Raw genomic sequence first — 6,244 nt, forward strand, 5'->3', positions numbered from 1 at the left:
CTTGCTCCTCTTTTGTTTTATAACTCTCAATAGCTCTGTGCACCATCTGACTTACTATATCTTTCTTGTTTCTTCTGAGACAGGTCTCACTATGTAGACCTGGTTGTCCTGGAATTAGCTATGTAGACCAGGCTGGCCTCAAAGTCACAGAGATCCGTCTGCCTCCACCTCCCCTCTATGCCTAGACTACTACACCTTATTATTGTTTGTTTCTTTGTTTACCACTACTGAGGATTGAACCTAAGTCCTCAATCGTGATAGGTAAGTGTTATGGGGGCTGGGGAAATGGCTCAGTGGTTAAGAGCACTGGCTGCTCTTCTAGAAAGGCCCGGGTTCAATTCCTAGCACCCATTTGTCAGCTCCCAACTGTCTGTAACTCCAGTTCCAGGGGATATGGTACCCTCGTACAAACATACATGTAGACAAAAACACCAATGCACTTAAAAATAAATCTTGGGGAAAAGAATAAATAAATCATAAACGTGCACTGCCAGTACTCATCCCCCATAACTAAGCAGAGACTCTAGCCAGCCAGAACTGTTCTTGCACTGAATAAATATTTGTTGAATAGATGAATAATGACTTTTCCCACAGAATTTGCAGTTAACAATGGTTTGCTAGAGCTGGTGAAATGGCTAATCAGGAAAAGGGGCTTGACCCTGCCTGACCACCTGAACTGAGCTGGGTCCCCAGGACCCATATAGCTAGAAGGAGAAAACCAACCCCCAGAAGCTAGCTGTTCTGTGGCATCTGTGTCTGCACCTTGCCATGCACACATGCCCTTGCCCAAGTGCACACAGATAAAGAGAAAGGAAGGAAGGACGATTTTTTTTTTTTTTTTACATTAAGGTAATATTTTAGAAGGAGCTGGGGGATATAGTTCAGTTGAGTGCTTCCCTAACAGGCATGTAATCCAGGGTTCTGTCCCCAGCCCTATATAAACCAAACCAAATGGAGGCAACCTCAGCATTCAAGAGGTAGAAGCAGAAGGACCAGCAGTTCAAGATTATCCTAGGCTACATAGTGAGTTGGAGGCCATCATGGTCTACATAGTGTGTTTCAGGACAGCCAAGGCTACTGGGGAACGAATACATCTTTTTATTTGTTTGTTATTGTTTGTTTATTTCTTTGTTTTTTGAGACAGTATTTCTCTAAGTAGTTCTAGCTGTCTTAGAACTCGATCTAGCCTTGAACTCACAGAGATCCACCTGCCTCTGCCTCCCGAATGGGAATACATCTTTTTTACTTCCTCAAAACCTGATGGTGGTGGCTCATGCCTTAATCCCAACACTCAGGAGGGAGACGCAGGTGGATCTCTGAGTTCAGGCCAGCCAGGGCTAGCTACACAGACCCTGTCTTGAAAAAAAAAAAACAAAAACAAACATCCTTCTTATCTCCTTGGAACAAAACACATAATTTGAGTGTTAATTATAAAAATAATTAACCAGGAGCTGGAGAAATGGCTCAGAGGTTAAGCGCACTGACTGTTCTTCCAGAGGTCCTGAGTTCAATTCCCAACAACCACATAATGGCTCACAACCATCTGTAATGAGATCTGGTGCCTTCTTCAGGCCTGCAGACAGAACACTGTATACATAATTAATAAATAAGTCTTTAATAATAATAATAACCCTGAACACAATGGGAAAGCTGGGTTTCAAGCCCCTGGTTAAGCCCTCCAGTTCAGCATAGTCAGCAACTACAGAAGGAAGAAACCACAGGAGTGGTGGGAGGAAGGGGTGGAGTCCAGGAGAAAGCCTGATCACTCCACTTCAGCTGGTTCTCCCTGTGCCAGATAAAGACTACCACAACCCAGGCGTTTGGTCCCAGGACTCATTCCAGGCCAGGCTCCAAAGCAATACAGAGAAACCACAGACGCTCATCACAGCCATCAATACACAATGGTTTCTACTTTTTTGTGGAGAGGGGTTGTTTTTTCTTTTGGGGTTTTGTTTTTATTAAGACAGGGTTTCTCTGTGTATCCCTGGCTGTCATGGAACTCTCTGTAGATCAGCTTGTCCTTGAACTCAGAGATCCACTTGCCTCTGCCTCCCAAGTGCTGGGACTAAAGGCATGCACCACCACCACCCAGCAATTTCTTTCTATCTATCTATTATTTTTTGAAGCAGGGTTTCTCTGTGTAATAGTCCTGGCTAACCTGGAGCTCACTTTATAAACAAGGCTGGCCTTGAATTCACAGAGATCTGCCTGCCTCTGCTTCCCAAATATTAGAATTAAAGGTGTACACCACCACCTGGCTCTCTTTTTAATTTTTAAATTACTTGTATTACTTTATTTATTTATTGTGTGAGTATGTGTGTGTGCGTGTGTGCATGATGTATATGTATGGGTTCATGTGACAAGAAGCACATGCAGATGACTGGAGAGATGACTCAGTGGTTAAGAACGCTGTCTGCTCTTCCAGAGTTCCAGGGTTCAATTCCCAGCACCCACATGACAGTTCACAACTGTCTGTAAGTGAAGTTCCGGTAGATCTGAAGCCCTCACACAGACATACATGCATGCAAAACACCATTTAAAAAGAAGGGGAGGAGGGGAAGGGAGTGGGGGGGGAATGTATAGCTTAGTAAAAAAGGAAGAAGCATGGAGAGGTTGGGGCCAGTCCTGTGGAGTTGGTTCTCCCCTTCCACCATGGTTTGTGGAAATCGAGGTCAAGACATTAGGCTTGTGTGGGGAGTGCTTTTCCTTGACAAACAATCTTGAAGGCCCTTTCCAGAATTTTATTTTGTTTTGTTTGTTTGAGATAGGTTATCTATCATATAGCTCAGACTGACCTGAAACTTACTATTTAGTTCAGGCCAGTCTCAGATTTCTGCTGCTTCTGCTTCCCAAAGGCTGGGTCACAAATGTGTGTCCTCAAACTTGGATACACATTAGTCAACAAAGGGAGCCGACCTGAAAAGGCTCCCTTGTGGGATTCCAACTCGAGGACTTCTGAGAAAAGACAACAGTAACAGTATGTGATGAAGATATCACTGGCTTGGATATTGACCAGGTACGGCGGTGCACACCTTTTACTACAGGGCTCTGGAGGCAGAGGCAGGTGGGTCACCAGGTTCAAGGCCAGCCTGATCTATAGACAATCCCAGGGCAGCTGGGGCTACACAGAGAAACCTTGTCTGGAAAAGCAAAACCAAACAAAGAAAGTAGGAGAAGAAACTAAAACTGTCCTTTGGTCTCCACATGCAAACAGTGTTTTGTGTTGAGGTGACAAGATAATGCCACCATATCCTGACCTCATTTTGTATCTTTGCAGATATTCTCAGCCCCCTAATCCCCAACGGCCACATAGGCCTTGGCAATTTATTAGGTGTTTTTGTGACCCTGACCATGATCTGCTGTATTAACCCAAGTAACTAATATTTATATACACTAAACATAAACTAAAAGAATTGGAAAAGATATAAATCAAAATGTACTACTTAATACAAAAGATCTGCTAAATTGAGTAAGATTTTATACAAGTACAGTACAAAAGAAGTCCTATGCTTGCTGGGAATCAAACCTAAGTCCTTTGGAAGAGTAGCCGGTGTTCTTAACCATTTAGTCATCTCTTCAACCCAGGGTAAAGGGCCCTAACAGGCCCAAGCACAGCAAAGATGGTGCCAATAGGTCTTGTCCTCTCCCCTTCCCTCTCTCTTGTGAAACCGTTACATTATATTCCTAAAGCTAGCCACCAAGGTCTGTTCCCTTATTTGGACACTTCCTTGTGCTTGACTAAAACTCCAAGGTCCAGCTATCAAAACACCAAGGTCCAGCAATCAAAATTCATTATTTGGCTACACTGGCTAACTTGTCCAATCAAGACTTACCAACTCACCCAAGCACAGACTTCCCCTTTTCTCCTTAAAAACACTTGCGCAGAAACACCTGCTATCTTTGTCCAATTCAGAGGCAGCCCTCCTCACCCCAGCCCTGCATCACCACCCCAGCTTGTCCCGCCTGGAATAATAAATCTCCTTTGTGCTGAGAACTTGGTATCTGAGTGTGTTCTGTGCTGACTCCAAGGCCACTTCATGGTGGATCTCTTTGAGTTCAAGGCCACCTTGGTCTACACAATGAGTGTCAGGCCAGCCAGACACACACACACACACACACACACAAAAAAAAAAAAAAAAAAAAAAAAAAAAAACATAATTAAGCAAGGTGGTGGTGGTGCATGCTGTCACAAGTACGTTCCCCCACCCCCCGACGCCAGTCTGGTCCCACTGAGGCATGATATCTCGCATCAGCATGCCTTTAGTCCCATCACTGGAGAGGCAGAGGCAGGTGGATCCCCATGAGTTCAAGGCCAACCTGGTCTACAAAGCCATAGAGAGAAACCCTGTCTCAAAAAAAAAAAAAAAAAAAAAAAAAAAAAAAGTTCTTTCAAGAGGCTAATGAGATGGCTCAGTCATTAAGAGTGTATGGTGATCTTCCAGAGGACCTGAGTTTGGTTTCCAGCACCAACAACCACCTACAACTCTAGCTCCAGAGCATCTGACACCCTCTTCAGTCTTCCTCTGGCCCTGGTACATACATGTGCATAAATGCACAGAGACAAACATTCACATGGGTATGAGTGTCTTGCCTGCGTGTGTATCCGTGTACCATGCATGCAGTGCCCACTGAGGGCAGGAGAGGGTGTACGATCTCCTGGGACTGGAGTCACAGACTGTTGTGAACCACCATTCAGGTGCTGGAGCTCAAACCCCAGAGTCCTCTGCTAAAGCAGAGTAGTCTTAACTGCTGAGCCATGGCTTCCACCCCGAAGCTCAGAGTGCTTTCACTGCAGGACCAAGTACACCATCAGCTACTATAGTGGTCAGTTCAGATCACTAGAAGTGTGCAAACCTACAGGGGCAGGCGCAGCATCAAGAGGGAACCCCAGCGCACTGCAGCCTCAGCTCTGGCAACAGGAAAGGAGGTGTAGATATGGGCTCATCATTTGTAACAAATGGAGCACCCAGCTTCCCCATGCTGGCAGTGGGGGCGGCTGTGGGTGGATGAGGACAGGCATCTCACTGTCAGCCTAAAAACTGCTCTAAAGAATACTGATTCCCCCCCCCCCCCCGCCCCAGTGCTGGGTACAGATTGGGGAAGTTTGAAGTGCTTTGCCACTGGGCTGCACATACACAACCTTTTTTTTTTTTTTTTTTTTTTTTTTAATCTGAGGAAATACAGGTAGTGGGGTTCAGCAAGTAAAAATGCTTGCTGCCAAGTCTGATTACCTGAGTTCAACACCAGGACCCACATGGTGAAAGGAGAGGATTGACGCCCATAAGTTGTCTGATGGGGGATGTTATTCTGTATTCTTCTTGGTTGAGGACTAAAGCACTGATTGGTCAGTAGCCACACAGGAAGTCTAGGCAGGGCTACCAGATGAGGAACATTCTGGAGGGCAGAGAGAACGCAAGGAGATGCCCTCCACACACATATAGCACATTTTGATAGGCTAGCCCCTACACACAAAATAAATTTGAAAAATGTTTTATTTTTTGTGGATGGTGCTTCAAGACAAGGTTTCTTTGTGTAGCTCTAGCTGTCCTAGAACTTGCTATGTTGACCAGGCTGGCCTCAAGCCATCAAGCTCACAGAGATCCACCTGCCTCCTGAGAGCTGGGATTAAAGGCATGTGCCATGATGACTTGGCTTGAAAAACATTTTTTAAAAAAATGTTTATGTGTGTGCGGGTGGGGAATGTGGGGGGTGTGTACATACGTGTGCTCATGTGGAGGCCAGGGAACAATGAGGTGGGAGTGTGGGCCTCACCTTCCACCTTGTTCAAGGTAGGCTCTGTTTGTTGTTTGCCCTGACAGTTGACCTGAGCTTCCAGGTACTCCCCTGAATCGACCTCCCATCCTGCTGTGGCGTGGCGGGCTGGGTTATAGATGTGCTCTATGTCTAGCCTGACATGTCTGGGGGTCTGTAGTGGTTGGTTTTGTGTCAACTTGACACAAGTTATAGAGTTATCACAGGAAGGAGCCTCAGCTGTGGAAATGCCTCCACCAGAGCCAGCTGTGAAGCATTTTCTCAAATACTAATCTGATGGATGGAGGAAGGCCCAACCCATTGTGGGTGGTGCCATCTCTGGGCTGTTAATCCTGGGTTCTATAAGAAAACAGGCTGAGCAAGCCAGGAGAAGTGAACAGCACCCCTCAGTGGCCTCTGCTTCAACTCCTGCCCTGTTTGAGTTCCTGTCCTGACTTCCTTCAATGATGAACAGTGCTATAGAGGTGTGAGC

Source organism: Phodopus roborovskii, unplaced genomic scaffold, assembly GCF_943737965.1.
Source record: "Phodopus roborovskii unplaced genomic scaffold, PHOROB, whole genome shotgun sequence".
In the NCBI taxonomy this organism is placed as follows: Eukaryota; Metazoa; Chordata; class Mammalia; order Rodentia; family Cricetidae; genus Phodopus; species Phodopus roborovskii.